Source organism: Chenopodium album, chromosome 16 (genome assembly GCF_948465745.1).
Source record: "Chenopodium album chromosome 16, dcCheAlbu1.1, whole genome shotgun sequence".
NCBI lineage: Eukaryota > Viridiplantae > Streptophyta > Magnoliopsida > Caryophyllales > Amaranthaceae > Chenopodium > Chenopodium album.
The window spans coordinates 35005475-35017550 of NC_137849.1; the positions used below are offsets into that span (position 1 = coordinate 35005475).

The following is a 12076-nucleotide window of genomic DNA, read 5'->3' on the forward strand; positions in this document are numbered from 1 at the left end:
TTAAAGTTTGTTATTTAAAATTTGAGATTAAATGGTGGTGACCACATGCGTGTCAATTATATTACTAGTAAGGTTTCTAATATCTAAGCGGGAGCAATTAAATCACATAATCACCTAATAAAAAAGAACAATTTGCATTACTATATCTTTAACTCTAATCCTTAATTCAAACTTATGAAATTAATACTTAGAGCTTATTGTAATTTATCTAATGGGTGAACTGGTTTTCGTTGTCAACTGAGGACCTTGTTTAAACAAATCTATATTTAATGACTCAAACACATACAGTAGCTTGTTTATAATACACATTGGGGCATAATTTAACGAAACTAATTATACCTTAGCTAGTATAAGTTTTTATAATAAATGTTGTAGCTTCATGCCAACTTGAGCTTTTATAGAAAAGTCATCAATATGCCAAAGGTTGTGCACATCTCCAAGACTAGTAAGGCCATCATGTTATGTTTATCGCATCTTCATTTGTTTTGAAAATAATAAGTTTTGAGAAGAGCTAATAACAGTTATTTTATTTTATTCTTATACGAAAATATAAATTATAATATAGTCTAATAATTTTAAATAACTTTCAGCATGTTCAGATAAATACAATTATATTATGTGAAAATCAAATGAGTAGACCACATCATAATTCAAAACTAGTTGCGTCAAAGCAAAGGAATTGTCCATTTGGGTGGACCAATAGATCAGTCTAAATGGTTCGAACTTAACTTCTTAAAGCCCGGTTCAATTTTTGCTTTTTTTTTTGTCCAAAGAAAACAATTTTTTATCTTTGATTTTGTTTTACAGCAATTCTTTTTAATTATAATTTTATACAGAGTATAACCTATGGATAATAAAACACGATGACATATGAATTTATATTCAAATTCAATGGTTTAATTAACTTGAAAAAATACAAATACACCGGACATATTATTATTCAACCTTTGCCATTAAAAGATAAATTATGGTTCATTATGAAATGAAGACAGTATTAGTAAAATTTTAATCAATATGATGACAGTATTATGCATGTTATACTTAGTTTCATGGACAAATAGTTGTAGTAATTTGGTTAATAGTAAGCCTTGATTCATATTAAGTTTAATATATAACAAGGCTAATACACAAGTAATGATCCTAGTATACTACTCTTTATTCTTTTATTAATTTGTTTATTATCCTAATTGAGATCTTTCATTAAAACAGAGAGATTTTGTCAATGAAAAATCTGCAATGATAATTTTTTTAAAAAATTATTCAGCTAGGATTTTGTTTGATTAATATCAATTTATGGTTTAAAAATTTCAACCATATACTATACACATTTTTTCATTATGTGTTGTTGAAAGTATTGGTGATCAAATATACAAAGAACACATTATATTAAAAATTGTGCAAATAGACAAACGAGACAAACAAAAAAGAACTGAAAGAAGTGAATATTAGTATAACATGAATCAATCCTTTTTATTAAGAGTATGGAATTCCTTAAGACGAAATTCCATTTAATCCATTACATAACATGTATGACATAACATCGATCTTTAAACTTTACGTAACAAGCTGACCAACACTTAATATTGTTACAAATTTACAATCTAACTCGACTTAGAAGATGTTTTACGTACATAATCCTTAAAATTGTGACAATTGTTCTTGTTCTTGATCCTCTTTCACCATAGATTCGAGATCAATATTAATCCGAGTATTCCTCGCAGAACAATTTGCACGAATTTCGCCTTGTGTCCCGGTCAATACATTAATTTGGCCCATTTTCACCATTGCGTCGATGAATTTTTCATAGAACAAGTCTTGGTTCGTAGCAAAACTCGTGACAATGCCCCTTGTCCTTGAATCAGAATATAAATCTTGGTCGGAGGAGAATAAGCCTTGACGATTCATAAGGTTGACACAATACTAGTTATCGAATTCATTAGGAGTACGTATGTCCAAATTTGTAGTCCGATTAGTGGTATTTGTAGGGCAAGTGAGTTTAAGGTTGTTAGCAAATGTTTGGTCCATGGTAGGGTCTTGTATAGGGTAGAGTCTATTGGTGAAGGAGTTGCAATGGGCGAGCCTGATCGTGTGGGCTCCCGAGAGGGCCACAAGATCCGTGGTGTTCAAGCGTTTGGCGGCGAAGGCGTTGATAAGTTGTGTGGTGTTGAAAAAGGGTGGTGGTAGATTGGCTAGTGTTTCGTTTCTTGAAGCAAAGCTTAGGCCATCCTTTCTTCCTAAGGGAACATAGTAGAATGGTCCACCTGCCTAAGAAATTAGATTACAAAGTAATGATTTAATTGTGAAGGGTTTTGATAATATTAATTACAAAAAATACTACAAGGAAATTAAAGAAAAAAGCATTAATCCTCATATTCAACTTAACAAAAATAAATAAATAAATAAATAAATAATTAATTCAATTAAATTAAATAATATAAACTCCGATAGTAATAAATAAATAAATAAATAAAATACATAGAATAAAATTTTAATATTTTTCAACTAATTTATAATTAACATGGTTAGTTTACAAGAGTAGAAAATATTAATACCTGATAAACGGACTCACGAGCTGCAAGGGTAAGGATATCAGCACTAGATACCACTCGACCACAATAATAATGGACATGAGCACGAAGATCATTTATAATTCTAACTGCCTCAAGCCTTAGCGTCAAATTTGGAGGTGCATCCTTTTCACCTTGATTACTAGGTGATCCATCGAGAAGTACTGAACTATCACATCCCTAATAAAAGTGGAGTTGTATTAATATTTTAAATTTTGAGGAGGAGAAATTATTAAAAGGTGGCAAATCATTATTAGAATCTATATATCATTTGAAATTTAATTAAGTTTATCGACTATATATACTTCGTATATATGCACACTATAGCGTATCTCTACTATATTCTAAATAAAGTCAGGTAAATATAATTGAAAATTAAACCACTAATAATTTATCATTTGCAACATTGTATTCAAATCGAATGCTTCATATTATATGCAACCAATATGTTATTGGACTCTTTTCTTTATAAATTGTTATTTCTTAATTTGTTTGTGACGAAGACATGCATGTAAAACAAAGGTAATATAACATTATTATTGCTTAAATATATCAAAATAATGATAATAAAGCATTATAATAATATTACTGTATAATTAGACTTGACACTTTTATTGCATTCCCTCCGTTCCATGTATATTTACACACATTGACATTTTCACTTATTCACGAGTTAACTTTGACTACGCCTAACATACTTAAAACAATTGTTCATAAAATCAACTCATTTTTTTTATATATAATTTTACTAATATCTAATTATTTATGTTTAAGGTTTAATAAGTAAATTGACAAATAGTTGTCAAGTTTTCTGTATCATATGAGATGTTATTAAATTCGTCTTATTTATTATGCATTAAATGTTTAACTTTCGTAATTTTTCTTATTATAGAATCTAAGATATATAATCTATTTTCAACATATAAATTTTTTTTTAAAAAAATGCATAGTATGATACAATTTTTCTAATTTGCTCTATTAAGTTTTAAAATAAGATGTAGGAACATATCTGTTACTACATACTCCCTCGAAAGAAAGGGCGAAACTCCTTGAAAGAAAGACTTCTCTCCGTCTCAAACGACCTTGCTACGCTCTTTGCTGTTGTTTTGAGCATGGTTCTCCGGCAATGGCCGACGATTTGGTGAACAAATACTCTTCACTCAAAATCGAAGATGAGGATGGTGATCTAATTGATGCTGGTGAGGTCGAGTGTGCGGAATTGGAAGATAATATTTCCTTACTGATCGTAGGGTGATTATGTACTGAGCGTCCTTACAATGTTGAAGCTTTCAAACGAACGATGTTGAAGGTATAGTCTCCTGCGCATGATATGATTATTAGGGTTATTAGCCCTAATCTGTATGCTTTTCAATTTTTCCACTGGAAGGATAAGGAAAAGGTATTAAAGGGTAGACCATGGTGTTAGGAGAATAATTTATTGCTTTTGAATGAAATTGATGGGAATGAACAACCTGATTAAGTGAAACTTACCCACTCACCGTTCTGGGTTCGAATAATGAATTTACCCTATAAGTGTCGCACTGATACCTATGCAAAAGCCCTAACTTCAAATTTAGGGGAATTTATGGAGATAGAAGAAGATATATTAAGGCTCAATAGATACCGTAGAGTTTGTGTTTTGTTAAACGTTGAAAAACCTCTACGACGATATCAATGGATGAAGGATAAGAAGGGGAAATGGTGAAGATTGAATTCAAGTATGAACGACTTCCATTCTTCTATTTTGCTTTTGGGACGATCAGACATTCGGAAAGAGATTGTGTGACAATTTCTGAGGATGATAAATCGAAGAAGCTGGGATGGGACACTTTCCTTAAAGCTTCTCCTAGAAGAGGTTTTAGCAAGATGAATGAAGAGGTAAGTCATATTACTAAAAGCAGACGCCAACTCTTTATTACAAAAGAGAAAGATACTATGAGTGAGAAAGTCAATAAGAAGGTTCATGGGAGCGAATTGGATGTGAATAATAGAGTGTTGATCGAAGGGTGGAGTGATAATGGTGAGAAACTTGCTGGAACTGTTTGTAAGTCTGGACAAGGGGGGTGTGTTGATGCATCTGATGCTGCTGAAATTGTGCAAAGCCTTTCTCAAAGTGTTCCAAATAAACGGGTCGAGAGTGACAGCACTGCTGAGAAGAGTTCTGGACTTTCGAGCATAATGCATGCTCCTGCTCATATTGAAAAGAACCTACTGCCTTGCGAAGTGCCTATGCAAAGCCTACCTTTCTCTATTGGCTCCTTTTTGCCACCGAAACAACCTAAGAAGCAGAGAAAAGTGATTCGAGTGACTGACAAACTGAAGGGTGGGAGGGGATTTGGAAGGGGTGAATTGGAGCAAGGAGCTACAGGCTCTAATGACATGATGGAGCACGATGCGGGAGAGGGGGTAGGGGCGTTGTGTGAAGGAAAAAGGAAGGCGATGATGAAGGGTGAAGAAAGTGAAGGGGGACTGAGGGAGATGTGGCAAAAAGAGTGAAGTATGATCATAACACATCGGGTTGGGCAGAAACAGCTCAAGTAGCGGCGATTGGTGATGACCAATCCCACGAAGGGCAATGAAAATACTAGCTTGGAACTGCAATGGGCTTGGCAACCCATTGATAGTGAGAGCCCTCCAAGATTGGTGTTGGAGGGACAAGCCAGAGTTGGTGTTTGTATCGGAGACAAAAATTGACAGTCATAGGTTGGAGCAAATTCGAAATAGGTGTGATTTCGTTAATGGCTTGTGTTTTAGTAGTGAGGGTTGTTCCGGTGGGTCGGGTTTGTGGTGGAGAGATATGAATGTAGCAGTGAGTTCCTTTTCTGCGCATCATATTGCGGTGGATGTACGGAGTAGTGATAATACCCCATTATGGAAGGCCATTGGAGTGTATGGTTGGGCAGACACGGCGTGCAAATATAAGACATGGGACTTGCTTCGTAGTTTGAAAAGGGACTCAAATATGCTTACGCTTTGCTTTGGGGATTTTAATGAAATATTGGGGATGAATGAGAAGAGTGGTGGGACGGTGCGGAAGGAGAGGTTGATGGATGCTTTTAGAGGGTATTTGGATGATTGCGGTTTAAGGGACCTTGGTTATAAAGGGAATATCTATACTTGGCAGCGTGGGAATTCGATCGATGTTCTTATTCGTGAAAGGCTCGATAAATATGTGGCTGACTTGGGGTGGTGTGCTTTGTTTCAATGCTCTGAGGTAATCCATTTGCCAATGTGTCATTTAGACCATGCCCCCATTTTACTCAAATATGGTGACCGTGATGATAATGCTAAGGGGAAAAAATTCTTTAGGTTTGAGGCGTTATGGTTATCAAGTGATGAGTGTAGCCAGGTGGTGGGGAACGCTTGGAGTGAAGGTGAAGCGACTGCTATTACTGATTGCATTACCATCATGGAGGAGAGATTAAAGTCGTGGGCCGAGAAGACTTTCGGCAGCTTAAAGAAAAAAAATTAAGAAAGCCGAGAGCAAGTTGCGTGAGCTGCAGAGGGGCCGTATGGACAATGTGATTTTGCAGCAATGTAAGGATGTGAGTAATGAGCTAAATGAGTTGAGGCGCCACGAGGAATCGTATTGGTATGCAAGGTCTAGAACGACGGAACTTCGTGATGGAGATAAGAATACGAAGTACTTCCATCACAAATCTATTCAAAGAAGGAAGAAGAATTCAATTATGGGGTTATTTGATGACAATGATGTTTGGCAGACTTCTCCTTTAGCTATCGATTCGGTTATCTCACAATATTTTGATGGTCTTTTTACGTCCGATCAACCTGTTGATTTTGATGAGGCGCTGGAGGGTATTGAGGCTCTTGTTTCTGATGATATGAATTTGTCTCTTGATAAAGAACCTTCGAGGGAGGAAATTAAAGAAGCCTTGTTTCAAATGCATCCCAATAAAGCTCCGGGTCCGGATGGTCTTCATGTCTTATTTTTTCAGAAATTTTGGAGTATTATTGGAGGTGATGTGATTAATTTTGTAAAAAGGTGGTGGCGTGGAGAGGTGGAGTTAACAAATGTTAATCGTACTTGCATTGTCCTCATTCCGAAATGTAACGAGCCAAAAAGAATGACAGATTTTAAACCAATTAGTTTGTGCAATGTGTTGTATAAAATCATCTCAAAGACTCTGGCGAATAAATTGAAGCCTATGTTGGGGTCGGTTATTTCGGTGAACCAAAATGCTTTCGTGCCGAATAGGTTGATTTCTGATAATGCCCTTATAGCTTTTGAGATTTTTCATGCTATGAAGAGGAAAGGTGAGGGTCGTGATGGGTTGATTGCACTTAAGTCGGACATGAACAAAGCGTACGATAGAGTAGAGTGGCGGTTTCTGGAGAAGGTCATGCTTAGGATGGGCTTTCGAATAGCTTGGGTTAATCGGGTGATGAAATGTTAGGAGAGTGTCACTTTCTCTTTCAAGTATAATGGTTCTATTTCGGGCTCTTTGGTTCCTTCAAGAGGACTCCGGCAAGGTGATCCTATTTCCCCGTATTTATTCTTGATATGTGCTGATGCGTTTTCTACTCTAATTTTGAAGGCGACTAGAGAGAATGTGATTCACGGGGCGAGGGTGTGTCGGGGCGCTCCTAGAGTATCTCACTTGTTTTTTGCTGATGACAGTATCCTCTTTATGAAAGCAACTTTGCAAGAATGTTCTAAAATTGCTGATATTATTAGTAGGTATGAAAGAGCATCGGGTCAGAAAATCAATCTAAGCAAAACTGAGGTTTCTTTTACCAAGTGTGTGAGTGTGGAGAGAAGGAACGCTATTATTGGAACTCTTGGTGTGAGAGAGGTGGATAAACATGAGAAGTATTTGGGATTGCCAATGATTATTGGAAAATCAAAGAAGGCCTTTTTTGCTTGCTTGAAAGATCGTATATGGAAGAAGCTACAAGGGTGGAAGGAAAAACTCCTTTCTAGGCCGGGAAAAGAGATTCTCATTAAGGCGGTGGCACAAACCATCCCTACCTATATGATGAGCAGTTTTAAGATTCCTGATGTTTTAATTGATGAAATTCACTCTTTGCTTGCCAAGTTTTGGTGGGGTTTGTGTGGCTCGGAGAGAAAGATGCATTGGCACAAATGGGAGGATCTTTGCCTTCCAAAATCGAAAGGGGGTTTGGGTTTTCGTGATCTTCGTGTGTTCAATCAACCATTATTGGCAAAACAAGGTTGGCGATTATTAAATGACTGTAATTCTCTACTGTATAGTGTTTTGAATTCTCGATACTTTAAGCATTCTGATTTTCTGGAAGCTCGAAGAGGGTACGACCCAAGTTATAGCTGGCGAAGTATTTGGGGTGCAAAGAATTTGCTGCTAGATGGTTTAAAGTGGTGAGTGGGGGATGGCACAAGTATTAAAGTCTAGGAGGAATCATGGCTTCTTGGAGATGGTTCACAATTGGTTCCCACACCTATTGGGAATTGCAATCTTGAGCTTAAGGTATGTGATCTAATTGATAATACTTTACATTGTTGGAAGGAAGAGGTGTTGGATGCCAACTTCTGTGCTGCTGATAAGTTGGCTATTATGGATATTCCACTTTCTGTTTCGGGGAAAAAAGATACTAGATATTGGTGGCCTTTAAAGGAGGGGACTTTCTCTGTGAAAAGTGGATATTGGTTGGGTAGGATAGGGCCGTTGAGAGCTTGGGATTTATTTCATGGTGATAGTTCAGAATCGTTGTGGAAATTAGTGTGGAGTGTGAAGAGGTCACCCAAACTTAACCATTTCTTGGGAGTGCGTGCAAGGGATCTCTTGCTGTGATGGGGGTGCTGTATAAGCGTCATATTAGTGTCTCACAATAATGTAGCATATGTGGTTGTGGGGACGAGACAATTATGCACACTCTCTTTGAGTGTTTTTATGCAGCTGTTGTGTGGAACACAAGTGATTTTGGGGATCTCCTAGTTGCTACCCCTGCAAGTTCTTTTGCTGTGAGACTTCGGTGGACGGGAACAAAGGTGAACAAGGAGCGTTTGAGTGTTTTTGCTTCCTTGATTTGGGCAATTTGGCATTGTAGGAACAACCATATTTTCAAGGGTGGAAATGGTATTGATGCAGTGCGTAGGGGGGCTGGGTTTGTGAAGCTTTTCTATGATTATTGTACTTACAATGCCAAGGTGCATGCTCCAGGTAGAGGGGCTGGTCCTGCATTGAGAGCTTCGTGGCGCCCTCCGTCCAACGGAAAGGTGAAGATCAATGTTGATGCACACTTGGTGCAGGCTGGTGGGGTTAGGTTTGGTGCTGTAATTCGTGGATCTGAGGGGTAGCTTCTGGTGGCAGCAATGAAGCACGAGGCTGCCAACTGGACACCTGTGATGGCAGAAGCTGGGGCTGCCAAATATGGCATGGAGCTGGGTCGAAGATTGGGGTTTGATGAGGTTGTTCTTGAGTGCGATGCATTGCAAGTGGTTCGAGCTATTCAGTCAAATCAGAGAGGACGTGCACCTATGTTCCTATTTTATGAAGATATATCTTCCATGAGTATCGCTTTTAGCTTTTTCCAATGTAAGCATGTTAGGCGTAGTGGTAATTCCTTGGCTCACCTAGTTGCTAGATGGGCTATGGTTCCTAGTTCGGAAGTTGTTTGTACGGACTCTTTTCCCCAAATCCTTATTACTTTGGCGAAAATCGATTTAATATAAGTATGCTTACTTGGTGTTCAAAAAAAAAAAAAAAAAGATGTAGGAACATATTCCTGCATTGTGTTATATTCAAATTTTAAAAAAAATAATAAAAAATTTAAGGCTAATCATGTCTAACCAAGGCGGATACAGCCTAATCAGCTAGGTGTAAACATAAAGTGAAAATCAGAGATAATTGGATTTGATCCAATTTAGTAGTTAAATTCAAAGAAATTAGGTTAATGCAACCCACCTTTAATTAAATAAAAATATAACCCCTCTTTAACCTAGATAATTCTTGAGTTTATATAATTGCTTACTTCGATCTATCTATTATTCTAATTCTAGCTTTCTTAGTTTATTCATTCCCACATGAAAATCAAGCTCATCATTGTTAAATAATAATAAAACTAATAGAATATAATACTTCCTCTATCCCATAACATAATGCTTATTTTCTTTTTCATGATCAAATTATAAAACTTTTATTACAAATTCTCATTAATGTATACAAATAGCATAGTCATGTAAATATTGTTAGATACAATTCAATGTGTATCTTTATAATCAACTTTGTATAATTTTTGAAAGTGCATAATTAAAGATATTGATAGTCAAAGATATATTTTGAAACCGCTAATAATTGGGATTATTTTATGTCAATTTTTCTAAAATTACTTGTAATAATCAATACTATATAGAAAAATAATCACCAAGATTATCCAAGAAATACATGTGTCGTGTCCACAATAAAAAAAATCCCGCCAAAATCTTTTTTTTTTTCTACTTTTTTTTCCTTAAAAAATAATAATATAATTCTAAAAAAAAAAAGAGAGAATTTATATACCGCTTAAATAATAGAACAATAACAACTCTAAATAAATAAATAAAAATAAAAAATAAAAAATCGAGGGAAAAATAAAATATTAAATATATATATATATATATATATATATATATATATATATATATATATATATATATATATATATATATATATATATATATATAATCTATAAACAAATACACACTTATAATAATATATAAATATAATTTTTTTCGTGTTAATATTTGAGCATTGCTTGGGCAATGAACTAGTATCATAATAATACCTGAACAAAGCGATCATGGAAATGAAAACGGAGTAAAGCAGTTGCTTGCGTTATATCACGATTAAACCTTCCTAAGATGATTCCTAATAATGTATTCCACATCAGGGCAACTATTTTGATAATATGAGTATGATAAACCAGGCACAACTGGTTCTGAGCTATGAAGACACTTTGATGTTCCTACCACCAAAGATATAACAACTAAGAATAAAGAGAAATTTTTAAAGATCATCATATTATTATTTTCTTATGTATTTTTTCTCACCTTTAACTCAAATTATTATTTTTATCTTGGAGATATTTCCTATGCATTTCATAGCCCTATTTATAGGAGGCAAAATTGAGATAAGACGTTAACATATTTTGTTAGTTTTGTTTTCATTAATTTGATTGATAATTTAGGATTGACTAAGAAACTAAGTTTGTGAATCATATTTATCCACATGCATAGTGTTATTGCTTAGCTAGGGTTTATCTTCCTCTTCATTTTGTCATAATTAAACTCATATAATTTACGTAAGGTACTTCTTCTACTGTTGTATATATGCAATGATTGGATTGTGTGTAACACGTTTAGTGACTTCAATTCATTTCGCCTACTTGGCTACTTGCAAAGTTGAATTTTGATGATTGGATTGTACATATATATTAGATGAGTCTATTTCACCATAAATTCACCCACCCCAAAATTGATAAATATGTCCAACAATTTGTATAGAATTTTGAAAAAAACTTATATAAAATGTCCAAAAGCTTATATTCACATTTCAAAAGTCGAGATGTTCAAAAATTTTACGAAATGTCTAATAATTTATTTCTATCTTATCTCGAAATCTGGACTTAAATAATATCTTTTCATTAAAAATAATTAAGTTTTATTAGTGACACTTGTACTACCATACAAGATTTGGCGTAATTGTATTTCTGACATGAAATTTAAGTCATACATATGTGCATTCATAAAAAAATAATAATAATAATAAATAAATAAATAAATAAAAACTAGGTGACTAAGGGCCTGTTCACATTTACTTAATTTCAGTTCAATTCAGTTCAGCTCCAATCAGTTCAGTTCAGTTCAGTTCAGCTCAATTCAGTAAATGTGAACAAGCCCTAAATCAATGTTTTGCGTCAAATATCGATCGTATATATACTTCATGACCTTATGCAAGAATCAAATTTATAAAGCGACTTCAGAAGTTCAGATTGTTTGTCTTCCACAAAAATGTAATCCGATAAGGGAAATTTTTTATAAGATGATCTTCTGGTGTGTAACGAATTTATTCATTGGACTATATGGTACGGATACACTAGGATTGTCAAATATTTTGAATGGATTCTTTTATGCAACTGATATTTCGCCATCTTGTTTGTACACATGCATCTTACTTTGTTTTCTAAGCCGGTAGAGAGTAACAAATTTATTATAATTCCTTATTTCATTAATTACTTACAACCATGGTTGAAATCCCGATTTTACATTACAATCTACCATCCTACCATTCAAAGTTATTGTGAGATCAATATATACAAACCATAGGTATGATCGGATCTTCAGGTTTGTAGGATTGGACGATCCTACTTGGAAAAAAAATGATGAGAGATATGATCTTAATATGATCATACAATTATACTATCCTACAATCTGATCCTACATACATCTAAAAATAATTTGAGAGATTAATTTACATATGTTATGAGATATTGTGTGGATGAGCATTATACTCCTTATATCATTCCGGAATACT

General features: G+C 34.6%; 1 pseudogene; it reads right to left on the minus strand.

The window, feature by feature from the left end:
• Window positions 1-1611: 1611 nt before the first annotated feature.
• On the minus strand, window positions 1612-10563 carry LOC145584147 (peroxidase 12 pseudogene; annotated as a pseudogene).
• Window positions 10564-12076: the final 1513 nt, after the last annotated feature.